This window comes from Equus asinus, chromosome 13 (genome assembly GCF_041296235.1).
Source record: "Equus asinus isolate D_3611 breed Donkey chromosome 13, EquAss-T2T_v2, whole genome shotgun sequence".
Taxonomy (NCBI): domain Eukaryota; kingdom Metazoa; phylum Chordata; class Mammalia; order Perissodactyla; family Equidae; genus Equus; species Equus asinus.
The window spans coordinates 16549717-16568705 of record NC_091802.1 but is presented as its reverse complement, the minus strand read 5'-3'; the positions used below and the strand labels follow the sequence as shown (position 1 = coordinate 16568705).

Here is an 18989-nt window from a genome sequence, read left to right as displayed (position 1 = left end):
GAGATGGAGTTTTGTCTGGCAGTTGCTGTTCGTGGTCTCATATTGGTGTAGATCAATCGATCAGGCTGCAGTGCTGCTGGCCCAGTGGCACAAGACAAACCGCAGAGTTGGCTTTAAGTTCAGCACTTGCGAACTGCTGACCTTCAGTTTTCAAACCAAAAATATTCTTTGGGAAACAGTAATACCAGGTTCAGCCCAACCAGCCAAGCAAAAACAAGGACTACTAACCTGAAGTAACACCCTATTCAGTTACATCAGGCACCAACCCTTCAAAGGCATCAACCGGGAAGTCTACAAACCTGAAACCACACCCCACCGAAAACTGACTCCAGGTTCTGACTCAACCAACTAGGCAATGATAACCAGAAATGCTAAAACAAGTGACATGGTGTTTCAAAGTTGGCTTTACCAGGACCTACTCAAGCAGGAAGGCCAGTCCTCACTCACAGAGCCAGAGATATAGCAATTCTTTCTGAGGTCACATGTGCATGACTCCAGTGGAATCTGCATGCAATGCTTAGGGAAGGGTTTGGCGCTGACTTAGAAAGCCATTACATTTCTAGACAAAGAATTAACAGTTTGTAGTGAGTGGGTTTCTTTCTTTCTTTCATTTTTTTTTTTTTTTTTTACTAAAGTCATCTGAGCTAGGGTGATGCTAAAACTTACCTCCTAAACTGGGATACTTGGGAAGGGTATGCTATTAATAATTTAAAAACAGGGTCTATCCCTGGGCAAACCAGGACTTACTGTCACCCTAGCCAAAGCCATAGCAGATTTTCTTCTTCCTGGGTCAGTATTATAAAACTTTAGCTCAGAAGAATCATTTTAAAAAGGCAAGACTGCACCTGATTAGTGTCAAAGCACTTTCTTTTTGAGCTCCTCCAGTGGAGAGGTAAACAAATCAATTAAGTTAACTGCAAAAACTAACAAGAAAGATTGAGCTGACAATCAGGATTCTGGAGGAGCTAAAAATTCCAGGCAGCGGCTTCAGGGGAAAAGGGAAATGTGCCACAGATGGAGTTGCTGAGGCTGATCCACCAGGCCTCTCAGTGCTAGGCCCTGATGCCTCAGCCAGCTTCAAACAGCCGAGTGGAGGGCGGGCAGACCTTGGTGCAAGTTTGCTGAGTTCCAGGCCATCATTTTTGAGGGTGTAATAACCATGGGCTGTAGCACACATGTTGAGGGATGAGGGAAAAAAATAAACAGAGAGACAAAAGAATGAGGATGCACTGCCAATTTCAATTGTGCAGCTTTTATTTTTAAATGCTTATCAAGCTGAGAGAGAGCAGAGTTCTTGGAAAACAAGGTTTCCTTTTTTCCAATGCCAGCGTAAAACACCCTCAAGGACGGGCACTGCACAGACTGTAACAACAAGGAACGTGGCTCTGCATCCTCCCAGCAGCACAGTCCGCCTTCGGTCCCACGCTGCTCTGATTTCGGCTCAGCTGAAAAGTCGAAATAACAGGCCCACTGCCTCTGTTAAAAACTGCTCTTTTTAAATTTTTTATTAATCTCCAAACTGGCTGTGTTAGAATTACAGCCCATTACCTACCAACTCTCTTCACCAATAAAATAAATTTGTAAAAAACCTAATTACTACTTTTACTGAACTACACTGCCTGGGGATCAAGTACAAGAAGCCGAGGGCTCGACCAGTTGTCAGCTAAGGGATGACAGAGAGAGGATTGGGGGAGGACTTAGAGTCACCAGCAGGAAAGAAGATGAAGTCCACACACGAGCCTCAGAGCCCATGCCAAAAAGAAACCAAAGGGCACTAACTTTGTTTTTGTTCTGATTACACCATGAGGATCCATGCCATCATGGCATTTTGGGAGGCCTGTCACGAGTTACACAGGCCTATGCTGCCCACGCCCCAGCTCAGCAGAAAAAGAGAACTGCAGTCCAAGACAGATGGATCCTGGCCGGACTCTCAGCAGAGCGCCTGGAGAGTCTGACCAGTAAGGAAACAAACAACCATCCTTCCCACCTATCCCACTCTGTCCTTCCACCCCAATCCAGGCCCCCAAAGAGGAAAAACAAACAAAACAACAACAAATGCAGGCAATTGCACAAGAGCTGTATCATGAAGGCGAGGCAGACTGCAATAACTTCTGGGCTGTGCCCTGCACCTCATCCCAGAACACTGATTACAAAGCTGGAAACGTTACTCACATGCTGAGCCAGTCAGCCCCTAATCCAGGGCTGGTGCTGAGAAGCCTGACTAGAAACCAGCAGTCAACTCTGACACACTCATTTATAATAAAAGTTAATATACTAGTGTATTAAACAAACTAGTCCAACTTTAGACAAAAAGTAAGGACAAAACGTGACTGTCATTCTTAATTGTCCACGAAGAACCCTCCTGGGCAAATCCCATGCATCTCTTGGACTTTGATAAACAGTATTTCTCCTCCAGAGAATACTAAAAATCAACCATTGCCAAAGAATCTCTTTTTTAAAGAATCCTGATAAGAAAACCTGCTACGACAGGTGAGTTAAACCTGTGGCAGACACTCCTTTTGGGGATGACCAGATCAGAACATGGCATTTCGCTGAGGCAGAGGGGTCTGCAGTTCCTCTCTGCATGCCACATGTCTAACCCTAAAGAACTCAAGAATGCTCTCAACGGGAAAAGCACAGCAGCAAATGCTGTGATACCAAAGCCACAACTCCACGGGCCCCTGGAGCCTCTCAAACTAAGCTGCCAGCTAGGGAGCTAACACTAGCTTTGGATAAAATGCAGCTCTGGTAGAGTAATTAATTTTTTTCTTAACTGGGATTACATTAATTTTCAAGGACTAATGGAGTCCAGCTGTAATGGGAAGAGCGGCTGCCGATGCACAAAGGCACTTGCGCGTACAACATTATAAACACACACATACACACACAGACCTATAAAAAGGATCCACTATAACAGGATATTTTTAGTTTCTACAATGCTGCACTAAAAATACAGCCCCGGCTGATACATCATGGCAGAACTATTCTCTCTGTCCCTTCAGGAACAGTTTAAAACATTTATTTTTGTTTCCTTTTGCGATGGTCAGAGTAGAGAGAGAAAATAGCAACTCATTGATAAGAGGAAACGAGAGAGACATGAAAAATTGAAAACTACCTAAAAACTCATGGAGAGGTTTATTTTATTAGTTCTTAATAAATATCTTGCAGATTTCCTCAGGAAATACACCAGATCACATGTAAAATAGTTTGATACTGATGTCAACTGCATCAACATATGAAGTCTATTAGGGTGAAGCCGCAGCAGGGTGATCAGCGTGCTGAAAAACTCCACAGTACTGGGGAGGGGGGGGATCTCACGGCCTTCCAAATTCTTCGAGAGGTAAAAAAGTCAGCCAAGACGCAGAGAGAGAGAAAGAGAAAAAAAAAAAAAGATCCCACATCCTGCTTTCAGCTGCCAGCAATGTGAAGTGCCCAGAGATTAATTCTACGTCTGGCCTGGAAATGTGACTTTAAAGCATGAGGGAGGGGAGCTGGGGGGGGGGGGGGCGGTGAGGAGGAAAGAGGAAAGAGGAGGGCAAGCTAACTGAGGCTGGCAGCAGGCCACCAACCCCCTCCTAAGCCATGTTTCAATGTAGACAGAAGTAAACCCCAATAGACAGCAGCGCCTCAGCCTGCCAGGGCCTTACACCAGCTGCAGCGCATCTCACTCTCTCCACTCAGCCCCAAGTGCAGATGTTCCCTACAGCATCACTTCCGCTAGACTTTCTTTTAAAGAAATAGCACACATATGTGGAGGCCTTTCCACCACTTCCCAACAGGACTCTTGTTGCCTTTAAGGGCCTCAAAGCAAGGATAAACCCTGACAGCAGGGACCACAATGGCTGAATGAGCTGCTTCAGTTTCCCTTGGAAAGGAGCATCCATGGGCTAGAGAGCATTAGGTAATTAATAGGACTTTCTTTATAAATTTGGCTTCCTATTATCTTCAGAGGGAAAGCAAGGTCCCCACAGTTAAAGGCTAAGAAAAAAGGGGGAAAAGAGTGTCTAAGATTTCAATCCTGGTTTCTCAAAGCAGTCTACTGTAGCACTACCATCTCAAAGGGGTTCTGATGGCTTTATCATCATGGAGCTTGCATAAGGCAGTCTTAAAAGTTTTTAAACACTAAGATTTTAGCAGGCATAGTTACTTAGCCAAAAGACAGACAATAATTTTTTTAAATTAACAGTTTGTTAATTTCTTATATGCCTAAACTCATTTTAATATAAGCCCAGACCCTGATAAGTCAATCAATCAATCATTAAGTACCTAATTTTGAAGTCAGCCTTGAACAGTGTTAGGGATTTGATAAAATATCACATCTCTTGTCCTCATGGAGTACAAACTCTAGTTGAAGGATCTAACCATTTTATGAAGCTAAAACAACTGCATTTACTAGAATAGCTGAATATTCTCTAGTTGGTCTATCAGGTTGTTGGTTCTTCTTGAACGAAAGACAAGAGTTAGAAGAATCAGCAATGCCAAAAGAAAACAAAACAGTTGGTAAACCCTCAAAACCAAAGTTGCTTTGTTTGAAATTCAAGAGAGGAGGGCTGGCCCCAAGGCCAAGTGGTTAAGCTCATGAGCTCCACTTTGGCAGCCCGGGGTTTCGCAGGTTCAGATCCTGGGCGTGGACCCAGCATAGTCTTCTATGCACAAGATGCATCTAATACAGATGTAGAAACAAATTTAGAAGTGGTTAAGTAATTTGCATGATACAGCAAATAGCAATCAGAATTAGAATCTAGTTTTATCTAACTTCATATTTTTTGTCATTACAATTTCTAAAAATACGTTTCTCATTACAAAGATATCGTGTTCATTACAGAAAACTACAAAAATGCAGAGACAACACAAGAAGAAAATTAAGAACACCCATAATTCCACCATCCTAGAGAATCATGCTTAAGTTTTGATGTATATCCATCAGTCTTTTTTATGAATGTATGTATAATATGCATTATTTTACAGAAATGTGATCAATTGCAACGTTCATAACCATGAGACCACATGGCCATAAGAGGAAGGAGAAATCACATTTTTGGCAGCTGACACCCCCAACAGTCAATCACCTGAAAACAGAAATGCCACGACCTGACTCACCATACTGGGTAAAATACGTCCGTTCCATCCCTATACCTCTCTCTCTGAGTTCCCTAAAGCAAGGAAATTTCAAAAAGATCTCATTATCCTCTACCCTCCTCCTGCACATCCCCAAGCCCAAGACAGTCAGGTGCAATGACTCACTCAGTAGAAATGCTGCCCTCAGTATACCTTCCGCAGTGCTTCCAAAGCCAAGACTAACCAATGAAAAGGGCCATCAGAGATATGGGAAACATCTGTATCCAAACGTCACTGGCTGAGTACGGTCCCGTGTACTGATGGCTAGCACAGCCATACTCTCTTGCTGTTCAGTAAATCATCAATAGATGGTTTACTCCAAGAGCTTTTACTCCAAAATAAATATGTACTTCCTCAGTAACATTCTGTTATGCACCGAAGATTCATTCATTAGTGAAAAGCAGGGAAGTCACAAAGGGCAACCATATTCTTTCCTCCCTGAAATGACAAGACAACATGACTACTCACCAAGCTTGAGCTATGCAGAGCTAACAAGTTTTCACCTGCAGTGAGGTGAGGTGAAGTGAAAGGTCTGACCCTGACAGTGCAGTCCATGATGACTCCCTTACCTCACTCAAAGTAATGTATAAAAATGGGCTGATTTGCTGGTTGGGAATGTTTATATCTGAAACAAAAGATCTACTCTCACAACACGTTGTTGTATTATTAAACTAAGAGCGTAGGATTCCTCACATCTCTTAGCAACTGAATGAAACTACCTAACAAATGGTTATTAGAATTCCCTCCAGCTGATGGAAATGAAAAAACTATTTGCAGAGTTAACCTTCTTTAGTGGAAAGACCTTTTTAAGATTAAGAGCAATGGAATAAATTACAAACAAAAAAGTACATTTTTAACTATATAAAATTTTTAAATTTTTGTACATTAAAAAACCATAAACAGGGGCTGGCCCCGTGGTTGAGTGGTTAAAGTCCCATGTGCTCCTCTTTGGCAGCCCAGGGTTCGCAGGTTTGGATCCTGAGCATGGACCTATTCCACTCATCAGCCATGCTGTGGAGGCATCCCACACACAAAATAGAGGAAGACCGGCACAGATGTTAGCTCAGAGCTGATCTTCCTCAAGCAAAAAAAAAAAAAAAAAAACAGGAGGATTGGCAGTGGATGTTAGCTCAGGGCAAATCTTCCTCACAAAAAACAAATAAAAAACCCATAATTAAAATCAAATACAAATAAGAAAATTACCAAGGAATATAGAAACAACTAACTATATTTACTATCTATAACGCTCAAATAAATTGATACAAAAGATACTAGGCTGGAATAGAAAAATGAGCAGAGAACAAGACTACATAGAACTAAAAGTAGTTAAAACTTAGGAAAAAATGTCCATTCTCACTAATAATCAAAGAAATGCAATTTAAATCAAAATAGGTTGGAAGACAGTTTCTTACAAAACTAAACATACTCTCACCATATGATCTAGCAATCACACTCCTCGGTATTTACTGAAATGAGTTGAAAACTTATGTCCACACAAAAACCTGCACACAGATGTTTATAGCAGCTTTATTCATAATTGCCAAAACTCAGAAGCAACCAAGATGTCTTTCAATAGGTAATGGTAAATAAGCTGTAGTATATTCAGACAAATGGAATATTAGTCAGTGCTAAAAAGAAACAAGCTATCATGCCATGAAAAGGCATAGAAAAACCTTAAGTGTATACTACTAAGTAAAAGAAGCCAATCTGAACAGGCTACATACTGTATGATTTCAACTATATGACCTTCTGGAAAAGGTAAAATTACAAAGACAGTAAAAAGATCAGGGGTTACCAGGGGTTAGGGGGAGGGAGGAATGAATAGGCAGAGCACAGAGGCTTTTGGAGGGACACAAAACTATTCTGTGTGATACTATAATGTTGGATACATGTCATTATACTTTTGTCGAAACCCATAGAATGTGCAACACCAAAAGTGAACCTTAATGTAAACTATGGACTCTAGGTGATGATGTGTCAATATAAGTTCATCACTTGTAACAAATGTACCAATCTGGTTCCAGATGTTGATAGTGAGGGAGGCTGTACATGTTTGGGGGCAGGAGATACACTGGAACTCTCTGTATTGTCCACTCAATTTTGCTGTGAACCTAAAACCTGCCTAAAAAATAAAATCTATTTTAAAAAAAGATTTTCTTCTACCATTTATTGAACAAATATATGACACCTACATTGTGCCAAGGACTATAAAACATTAAAAATACTCAGTGCTAGCAAGAAGTGGTAGCTGGGCATTCTCAAACACTGCTGAGAGTGTAAGCTGGCACAACTTCTTAAGAAAGTAATCCAGTATTATGTATCAGAAGCACTAAAACACTTCAAACCCTTTAATCTAAAAACTGAGCTTCTAAAAATACATTCTAATAAAACTATATGAAATGCAAAGGTTTTATGTACAAAAATGTTAATTACAGCATTATTTATAATACTGGAAAAGTGCAAAAAAGTGTCTGAAAACAGGGCAATGATTAAATGAATGTTAACATTTTTATATGAGAACATTATTCAGCCATTAAACATGCTAACAAAGAATTTTATAATTGAATACTTATAATAAACGAACAACAGAATCAAACATTTTATATTCAGTATCCTTTTAACTGTATAAAAAAACCTTGAATATTCATACATATAGATAGGAAGGAATGTCATTGCTGGGAAGTTGCTTTATACATGGTTTCCACCTTTTTTCTTATTTTTTTAATACTTTCAAAAAAATCCAAAATGTTAAATCTTTAAAAAGAAATTATTTAGTTTACGTAAACAGGACAGAGTTGCTCCAGTAAGGTGAGAGTAAAAATACAGTAATGAATAGAAAAGGAGAAATAAAAGAATAGTCATGGTCAGGAACAAAAGACAGAGAATAAACGAAAGATTTAAGAGACCAGAAAGGACAGGACTTCTGCTGTTCTCAAAGAAATTTTGCTTTCCAGATCCCAAAGACACTGACTCTAGGATTAACAGTAAATACCAACGCACATTTAATGTATTTTAATTTAATGTCAGGATACAAAACACACATTTGGAAATTATATTTTCAGAAATGTCACCTGAACAAAAACCAAGTAAAGACAGTAAGATTATGAGCAACGACCAAGATAACAGATGCTCCTGGCTTTACCATTCAATCTTCATTGCCCAGACTGACTTGCTGACAAACTTTATTCTTGACTTGAACTCAGCTGAAAACTTACAGCACACTAGGCACTGTTGTAGATGCTCACAATACATGAGTGAGTAAAACAAGTCAAGAATCCCTATCTGCAGGGAGCTTACATTCTTTCAGAGGAGCAGTAGGAGAAAATTAAATAATAATTAAAAAAAAAAGCACAAAAAATAAGAAAGTTATCTAGTATTTAGAAAGTGTTATGAAAAAGCAAGCAGAGCAGGAGAGGGGAGTTGAGGAGTACAGGGTGGGAGTGTAGTAGTGTTGATAGAATGGTCAGGGTGGGCCTCAGGGAGGTAACATTTAAGCAGACTTATAGGAGGTGAGGTATCTGCCATGCAGATAGCTGGAGGTACAGAATTCCAAGTAGAGAAGACTGCTAATGCAAAGGCCCAAAGGTGGGAGCAAGAAGGCTAGTGTGGCTGAAGCAGAGTAAGTATGCCGGGGGAAGAACAGTCGTGAATGAAGTCAGAAAGCCAATGTAGGAGGTAGGGAGGAGGAGGAGGAGTTCTACACAGGAAGGCCTTGTAAAGACTATGGCTTTTACTCAGTGAAATGGAAAGCCAGTGGAAGATTCTGAATGGAGTGTCATGATCCGATGTTTTTAAAAGAATCCCTGCCGTACAGAGTGGAGTGTGTGTGTGTGTGTGTGTGTGCGCGTCTGCATTTGGAGGGAGGGAGACAGGGGAATAAGAGTAGGAGGTTCAAGTCTTTCTAGATTGTCTTTCTCTTAATGTTTAAAAAGAAGTTTTATTCACAAGGGGTATTCAGGTCATGTTTGCAAAGAGATTTTTGTCTTCCAATGTGGAATCTTGAAGAATGTTGTCAATGGCCTGTAACTGTGTCCTTAGCAGGCATCTTGAAACAATGATTACCAAACATTTCTCTCTGCTCATTGCCCTGTCATGAGTTCTGGGCATCACCCTCTCTCATGGGAGAGGTGAAAAGAGGTTATGCGGAACACGCAGTGATAACAGGATGACATCACAGGTGTGCCTCAAAGAAGCCCCCAGTGAGTTTGGCTCATAACCGCTCTACAGTGATTTAGTCTACCCTGCAAACGCCAGCTGGAGAAGGGATGAAGAAAGCTGACACAGCCTTAAGCCCTGGGCAGGCATTACAAGATCTTTCTCTCTCCAGCCTCCTGCCAGCCCCTCCCCTCTTTCAACTGCTGATCCTTGCTTCAGAAGCCAAAGTGTGAACAGCACGTGTCTGGATTTCAGAAACCTGCCCAGCAGTTGGAAATTCCCTGCAGCGTGTCAATTGCTGCATCTGCTGTTGGCACTTGGGGCAAGGGATCACACGGGCATTTTCTGAAATAAGCTTCAAGATGGGAGTCTTATATCTGAAGAGGGAACTAAAGAAGCCAGAAAACTCCAATTATAGTAAATAAATTCCTAAATATATGACAATCTGCCTTCTAAAAAGGAAACTGAGACATACAAGCAAACTAAGCAGCTCTAAGAACAGCAGTAGTCAGGAACAAAAGCACAGAGCACCCTGACTAATGGAAAGGATTCCATGGGCCCACAGAGTTCACCAGATATGTCATGTAATGTGGCTGAAACTAAAGAGCACTCTTTTCCAGATCTCTAGCTCATATCCTTTTAGTAAGAAATGACGTCTATCACTTCAGCTGCAGGCCTCCCTCCCCACTCCCTTTACCTTTCTTCCCCACCCAATTAGACCTACTTCTAAGTAGTCTATACCTTGAACACCTCTTGGAAAAATTTAAAAATGTGAGCACAATAACACCATATGCCATAAAACTAGGCTGTAGGATGGAAAAGGAGCTACTCTTTGAAAGAGCAGCCTACATGCCCTTGCCACCCTAGATACGGGTGCCCCAGTCACATTGCTCACCCTAGATATGGGTGCCCCAGTCACACTGCTCCCAGAGCTAAAAGAATACTCCAGTCTGACAGTATAAAGAAACAAAGGAATCACAGCATTTCCTCTAGTAACATGACAGGCAGACTAGGTACCTAGTTCTACCCTCCCAATGAAACAACTAATTATCCTGGAAAAAGTATTTTAAAAATCTTTTTAGAAAGCACTGATGAGTTAGTAAATTGAAAAGGAATCCTCTGGCCAGGGATTAAGTAAAGATGGGAAACTAGAGATCTAAATGTGGAATATAGCCAGCCTTTACCCAAAGAACATTTGCTACCTGAGGAACTTGAGCTTTGGTTCCAAGGCTTCACTGGTACAGCCAACATAAGAGAATGCCCAAGATCTCTGCCATAAAGCTGGGATCCCACAGAGCTACAACCAAAGTATAGGGGTGAATCAGAAATAACCCTCAGCCCCTTGAGAAGACAGCTGGAAAACTGACTATGTCAAACCCCTTGAGGCTCACTAGAAAAGAAAAAATATTGCACTGAAAATACAAACTATACACTAGCCCTCACAGAGGTGTACAGCCTGAATTCACATCACCTGGGTGATGTGCAAACCCTCAAACAGATATTTTAATTCTGAGTGATTATTTTAGACTGCCCACACCTGGCTGTGGACAAAAGCAAACTCAAATAACTTTCCCCATTTTCATCCCAGGTCTCCAAGAATTCCCACTACTGAAATCCCACAGAGAATAAGCAGATTACAGAAAAAAATTTAAATTACACAGTTCAGGCACATGAGCAATGACAGCAGAAACTCACCTAAAAGAACCTCTTCATCATATAGTCTCTAAAATAACCATGTTTAATATATTTTAAAGATATAAAGGCCAAGCTCACAAATATGTTCAGAGAATAAGAAACTACAAAGAACAAGCAGATTTGAAAAAAAAAATCTGGAAATAAAAATATTTAATTGAAATAAAAAAACTCAGTGGGGCATATTTAACAAATTAGATAAGGCTAAGGAAAGATTCAGTGAACTGAAAGACAGAGTTAAGGAAATTATCTGGAATGTAGCATAAAAAAAGAGAGTCAGAAAAATGAAAGAGATGTTTAAAAGACATTAAAGACAGAGTAAGGACTAATGTATGTTTAATCAGAGTCACAGAAGGAGAAGAGAAAGCATAGGCAGATGTAGTCTTCAAAAAAGGAATGCTAAGGGGCCAGGCCCGTGGCCAAGTGGTTAAGTTCGTGCATGCTGCTTCGGCGGCCCAGGGTTTCGCCAGTTCGAATCCTGGGTGCAGACATAGCACCGCTCTCAGGCCATGCTGAGGCAGTGTCTCACATGTCACAACTAGAAGGACCCACAACTAAAAATATGTATATATATATACAACACAACTATGTACCAGAGGGCTTTGGAGAGAAAAAGGAAAAATAAAATCTTTAAAAAATAAAAAAAAGAGAAGAAAAGAAGGCGGCTAAGAATTTTCCAAAACTGCTGAAATCAATTCACAGATACGTGTAAACCAACAAATCCCTAGCAGGAAAAATAAAAAATAAATCTAAACCTAGACAAATGATTAAAACTGCAGAACATCAAAGAGTTGGAAAAAAGGCCTAAAAAGCACCCAGAGAGAAAAGATAGATTATTTTTAAAAGAGAAACAATTAGGGGCTGGCCCCGTGGCCGAGTGGTTAAGTTCGCGCGCTCCGCTGCAGGCAGCCCAGTGTTTCGTTGGTTCGAATCCTGGGCGCGGACATGGCACTGCTCATCAAACCACGCTGAGGCAGCGTCCCACATGCCACAACTAGAAGAACCCACAACGAAGAATACACAACTATGTACCGGGGGGCTTTGGGGAGAAAAAGGAAAAAATAAAATCTTTAAAAAAAAAAAAAAAGAGAAACAATTAGACTAATAGCTAACTTGTAATTAGCAAGAGAGACAGCCCAGAGACAGTAAAATATCTTAAATGGGAAGGAAAATAACTGTTAACCTAAAGTTCTATTATCAGGAAATACAGATCTTTTAGGAATAGGGAAAATAAAGCCTTTTTCAGACAAATAAAAACTGGAAAAGTTATCATCAGAAGAACTTCACTAAATAAATTCTAAAGAATATACTTCAGGCAGAAAGAAAATGATCCCAGGTAGAGGGTCTGAAATGCAAAAAGGAATAAAAAGAAAATAGTAAATATATGGATGAATCTAAACAAACATTTACTATCAAAATAATAATGAAAACAAATAAAAACAACAATAATTTGTCTTACAGCGTTTAAAAGGAAATAAAGACTAAAATACACGACAACAGTAGCATATAAATTGGGAAGATAAACTGGGAAGAGAATGAACAAAATTTAAGTGTTCCATGGTCTCTGTATTATTTAGGAGGGGAGTGAAAATGCTGAATGACTTTTGGCAAGGTAAGTATGCACGCTTTAACTTCTAGGGTAACCACAAAAAAGAAACTAGTGGAGGGAGGGAGAGAAAGAATAGAAAAAAAATTCCAAAAGAAAGAAAGCAGAAAAAAAGAACAGGTAGGAGAATGGAAAAGCACTGGGAGAAAATATTTGCAAAACATATATCTGATAAGGAGTTTATATACAGACTATATAAAGAACTCTTAATAATAAAAAAAAACAACTTGATTTTAAAAATGGGCAAAAGGGGCCGGCCCGGTGGCGCAGTGGTTAAGTTTGCACGTTCCACTTAGGCGGCCCGGGGTTCGCCGGTTTGGATCCTGGGTGCGGACAGGGCACCGCACGACAAGCCATGCTGTGGTAGGTGTCCCACATATAAAGTAGAGGAAGATGGGCATGGATGTTAGCTCAGAGCCAGTCTTCCTCAGCAAAAAGAGGGGGACTTGCAGCAGTTAGCTCAGGGCTAATATTCCTCAAAAAAGAAAAAAAAATAATAATAATAAATAAACAAATAAATGAAAATGGGCAAAACATTTAAATAGACACTTACCTAGGAAGATATACAAATGGCAAATAAGCACATGAAAAGTCACTCATCATCCTCAGTCATTAGGGAAATAAGAATCAAAACCAAAATGAAATAGCACTGCACATCCACTAGAATAGCTAAAATAAAAAGACTGACGATAGCAAACGTTAGCAAGGATGCAAAGAAACTGGAACTCTCATAACTGGTGGAGGGAATGTAAAATGGTTCAACCACTTTGGAAAACAGTTTAGCAGTTTCTTATAAGGTTAAATATACATTTATACCATATGACCCAGGAAATCCACTCCTAGGTATTCACCCAAGAGAGATGAAAACATGTTTATATATGAAAAGACTTAAGTACAAATGAGCATGACAGTTTTAATCATAATAGCCCAAAACTAGAAATAACCCAAATGTTCATCAACATATAACTAAACTGTAGTATATCCATACAATAGAATATACAAAGGAATGAAATATTGATACATGTAACAATATGAATAAATCTCAGAACATTACCACTAAGCAAAAGAAGCCAGATACAAAAGAGTATACACTATGATTCCATTTATGTGAAACTCTAGAAAAGAGACATCCAATGTATGGTGACAGAAGGTAGATCAGCGGTTTCCTGGGGCCAGGGGCGGGGATGAATATCAACTGGGATGAGTACAAACAGAACTTTTGAGATGATGGAAATGTTCTGTATCTTGATTGTGATGCTAATTAGTTACTTGGGTATATAAATTGGTCAAACTCATTGAAATGCACACTTAAAATGGGTAATTTTATTGTATGTAAACTTTACCTCAATAAAATAGATTTTTTAAAAACAGGATGGAATATATAAGTCCAAATATACCAATAATTACAATAACTGTCAATAGACTCGATGCTCATAATAATCCCAAAGAGAAAATAACTCAAATGTCCATAAACAGAAGAATGAATAAACTGTAATAAATGAATAAAATGTAGCATTGTAGCAATGAAAATGAATGAACTACAACTGCACACATCAACACGGACAGAACTCACAAACATTACACGGAACAAAACAAGCCAGAGAGAAAAGAACATAAATAATACATTAGCATGGTTCCATTTATACACGAGCAAAACCAAACGACGTTTTGTTTAGGGATATATACTTAGATGATACCACTATAAAGAAAAGCAAAGGAATGCAGCCCACAGGTCAGGATGAGAATTACCTCTAAGGGCAAAGAAGAGCGACAATGGCGATGAAACACACAGGGAGCTTCAGAGGTACTGACAATATTCTATTTCTTAACCTAGGTGGTGGTTACATGTGTATTCACTTTATCGGTCTTTCAAGTGTTTTATAGTCTCATACTCTTTTCTGTGTGAATCATAACATCCACCTTCCCCCCAGGCCAAAAAAAAAAAAAAAGAATCACAGGCTTGTCTGTGGTAGGAATGGCATGTGAAAAGCCTTTTTTTTAAAAAAGCAAGAGGGATACTAGAAATGATGGTGGAAATAAGAAATAATATTCCTTAAAAAAAAAAATCCTTTTTTTTTTTTTTGAAGAGACACTACATATCCTACAGCAAGAGAAAGACTGAACACTTTTACCAACTGGTCATGAGCAACGCTTTCCATTGTGAGAGGGAGAGTCCCCCTCACTGACGACAAGAGCAAACAGGGACCCCAGACAACCCTGATTTGCCCAAACCATATCCTTCTGCCAGCTTATTACCTCTGGCCCTACTTGAGCCTCAAGAAACTTGGGAGAATTCTGAGTCCCCCAACTCCTTCATTTCTATTTGTTCCTCTTCTAGTCTCAGATCAGATTCAAGGATCACTTTCTTCATCAAACAACAGCAGCTCCTCAGATTTGGCGGGGGGCAGAGGGATAGGACAGGAGGATTGCTTGAATTATTTAGCTGTCTCAATTAAGTCCAGAGAAATTTTTATGTCTTCTGATATAGAAGGATGGACACTTAAGACCTGGGTGTAACTGACTAGCTGTGCAACCTTGCTTAAGTTCCTTAACCTTTCTCATCATCTATAAAACAGGGCACAAAATATCTGTCCCACCTGTCTCAGAGGGCTGATAAGAGAAATCAAATGAGAACACACGTGTAGCAACTATAAAAGATCATCAGGTACTAGCAGTGTTGTTCTGTTGTTGTCATTACTGGCCACTGCCTCTGAAACCTACAATTCTTCCCCAAACATTTAGTTGGTTAGGGTCGAAAGTGCAACTTACTCCCCTAACCTCCATTCCCCAGAACACACCCACTTCCCCTGTATATTTCAATGAACAGTACATATCTGGCCTGAGCCCCCTGGTAGGCTACACGCATTTAGAATTTTACTGCTCAGGAAAAGCTTAAAGAGAGCTTGGAAAAGACAGCTGAGAGTGCTGCTGCCAACATTCCCCCCCAGTAATGTCTCCCTTTCAGTGTAAGTCCATCCTGAACAAAAAAATCAAATGAGAAGCTAACAAAATGGCAACAGAAACGAGGTATTGAGCCCACATTAACTACTGGGCAGTGATGGGCTACAGCACTCTGCACTCCATGCCAAAGCAGCCATGGACACCAACCACATGGTCACCGTGGGCAAAAACAGCAATCATTTATTCAACCAATGTGGTAAGAGGCTTAATTTTATTGATATAATGGAATTTTCTCATTTCTTTAGCTTTTCATAACTGCTTCTCCTCCCCCAGCATTAAGTTACAGATTCATTCTGAAAACAACAAGGACCCTGGAATTCAGAGTCAGGAAGATAGGAATGTCCCTTGACACACTCAGTTCTTTAACTTTTTCTTCTTTTCCAGGGAACTCTGAGGGAAGAAGTCTATGCTAAGCAGCCTGCTGATAGTTATATCTCCCCCAGAGGGATAGAGGGCATAGCTGAAGGATGCAACCTCCTCCGGCCTGCCTTCTAAAGCCTAGCCTCTTCTGACCTTTGAATCTATTTCTCACAAAATTTGTTGGCCATGCTGGCTCTTTCTTTGTTAATTTACTCTAAACTGAGCAGTCCTGAAAATGAAGGTCAGGCAGCGCTGACTACTTGTAGAAATCTACCCAGTGATCCTTAAGGAGGAAAAGCCCAAGGGCTTCTACCACCAGAGACATAGGAAGGAGGAACGAGAGGGACAGTTTATACAGCTAAACTCAAGCCTAACCCCTTATGAAAGGTGGATTTCCTGTACAACTGTTCTGACAAGCAGAGGATTAGGTACTTCATACATTTTGCTTGGGTAAGAAACTCAGACAGAAGTGAACTGCCACAGAGGAGCAAACTGCTTTACTGAAGGCCTCTAAGGTGACTGTATGCTGGAAGACAAAGAAATTTTGGTTGTGAATCGAAATTCTCAACTAGTGTCAACCTGCACACACGATGGCATGAAGGAGTAAGATCCCCACCTCAAGCATCCCACATATGAAGGTTGAGCGCTATTTGTCCCATATAGACAGCTGTGATTCTCTATCCCTCTGGAGGTGCACATGTGGCACTCCTTCTACCCTCTGCAATTCAGAATTACTAACAAACCATAAAAGCAAGCATAAATGAAAATGAAAGGAATGCCAGTCTGGCCCTCCCTCCATCCCAGCCCCTAAACGTTCCCTAAGAGCAGGGAGCACCACCAGCACACACAAGAAGTGTCTCTTGGGTGCCCTCTTGCTGCCACCAGGGCTCTTCTGCAAGGCTGAAATGGAGACCGACTCTGACTGTGAACTGGTAAAGGAGGAAAAAGAGGAGGAAAAGGGGGCCAGGGCACAGAAAAGGGAAGTTATTCCAGTGGTGGCCAATGAATAACATCCAATGATTTATAGGAAGTATAATCCAATAATACAGTAAAATAAAACAGTGTGTGCCTGAGATGGTTTTGATTCCAGGAATTATAAAACATTTTTTAAAGAGAGAGAGAGAGAGAGGGAGAGAAAAAGAAAAAAAAAAAAAAAAAAGGCCAGATTGGAGCAAATTGGGCACAGATGGGGGATGCAAAGGGGTTTCAGTGATGCCCTACCACAAATGTTGCTTCAATTATTCCTCTTCAAGAAACCAGAGTTTTATTTCCTTAAATTACAGAATTTTCAAAAAATTAAAATTCTTGGAGTGTTTGTGGTTTAGATCAACGGTTCACCCTCCAGCATCACGTCAGCCAATCAGATGGCTACTGAAGTGTTAAATTCTGAAGCACGCAGAGAAGCCCCATTTCTCCCTTCAGGCTCAGGAATGCCGTAGAGAGATTACCAACTGTGACATCACTCTGGGAACCACCTATCCCACCACCACCCATCACTCGCCAAAGGACAATTCTGGACACAGGCCAGGTAAGGAACACACTGTTCAAGGGGAGCTGACTTGCCCAGAACTGTGGCCTTCTTCATCCATGCAGTCAATAAATACTGAGTGCCTAACAACTGCCAGGTTAAGGGCCCCCAAACATCCCTTAAATTTATCTGTCCCCAGCCACTTCAGCGTAGAGTATTAGGATTCTAGACTCTCTGTAGTCCCACTGAAGCAGGATTTTTACATAGGGCCTATATGAGAGGAGGAGATAAAGGTTTCTCTACTAATAGCCCTGAACCCAGGAGTTTTAAGATCACTGTGAGACATGAAAGTTTTGGTTGGTTAAATGATACAGTATAACTCATCTTATTTTCCCCTATGGGAAGGGGGGCAAATCTGACCTCACAACCTCTGCTCCCTGAGCTCCAGGGAAAACTATAACCTAGGAAAAGGGAGAAGAAGCCTTTCCCTCACCACCATCTAAGTTTTTTCCCTCCATTTTGCCTTGTGAGGTCTCCAAAGCTTTTAAACAGTACTATGTCTCTCTTGACCACAAGGAAAGCACGTATGAAAAGTAATCACATTAAAGTGTTAGTATCATTTCCATCCATGGACTATTAGTGTTTTGAAAAGAGGACAGTTTTATACAAGGGTAGCACTGAACACAAACAAATGAATTAGAGGCATCAGCAAAGGACATACTTTTTAGTAAGGATGTCCCTGTTGCTCTCCAAATCATACTCCATAGGTACCACATCTACAGGGAAGGCCCAGGCACAGACAGAGAGCATCCCAACTGCCTTGGGGGCCACAGATCACCTCTCCTTCAGGCTGGAACGTTCCTTCTCCATAGAGTCCAGGAACTGACATATGCAAACACCCACCCAGAAGGACACGTCCAAGAAGGAATGGAAAGAAAAATGATGGCCCAGATGTTCTGTAACTTGCAGTGACTGCCAAATCACCACAGACCCCAAGCACCTGGGAGGGCCAGGCAGCATCAGGCCCTTGCTTCCTGGTTTCAGACACCCAGGGTCCCGTGGCTGGGTGGCGACTCCGACAGCAACCAGACTGGCCTGGAGAGAAGCCTTTAGAAGGGCATCGGCTGATGGGACTTGGGGGCTGAACACTCAGGGCTGATTTATCACTTCCTTACTCATAAAAATGTGATTCAAACTGCTGCTGATTAGTGAAGGATTTAAATCTTTACCCTCTCCCCAACCCCCTTCCTTCTCCACCCCCGGCACAGATGCTGCTACTCAGCCACAACACCCCCTTCTTGCCACTGTCCGTGCAAGCACAGCACAGGGGCCCAGAGAAGATGACTCATGTGCTGGGAAATGGAAAAGTGCATCTTCCCACCAACCAGCCCTGCTGAGTGCTCTGCTCACCCCTCTCCCAATGGCAGCCCACACAGTGGGGTCTGGACGGCCGCCTCAGCTGCACACCGGGTACTTGGCAGCATGTCCAGAGAGCTCTCTGTCCTAGTTGAGTGTTACATCCTGTGGCCCAGGCTGTTTTCCCCTGAAACACCCTTGGAGCTTCTGACCATCTCAGCTCATACTCCTCTTGGCCCCAGCTGCCTCATGAAGGTGAGCATCACGACAGGG

General features: G+C 41.1%; 1 protein-coding gene across 5 annotated transcripts in view; it reads right to left on the bottom strand.

Annotated features, from left to right (window-relative positions):
• The window catches only part of SMG6 (SMG6 nonsense mediated mRNA decay factor), a 212774-nt gene that overhangs the window by 136745 nt on the left and 57040 nt on the right, over nt 1–18989 (bottom strand). The window lies entirely within an intron of this gene.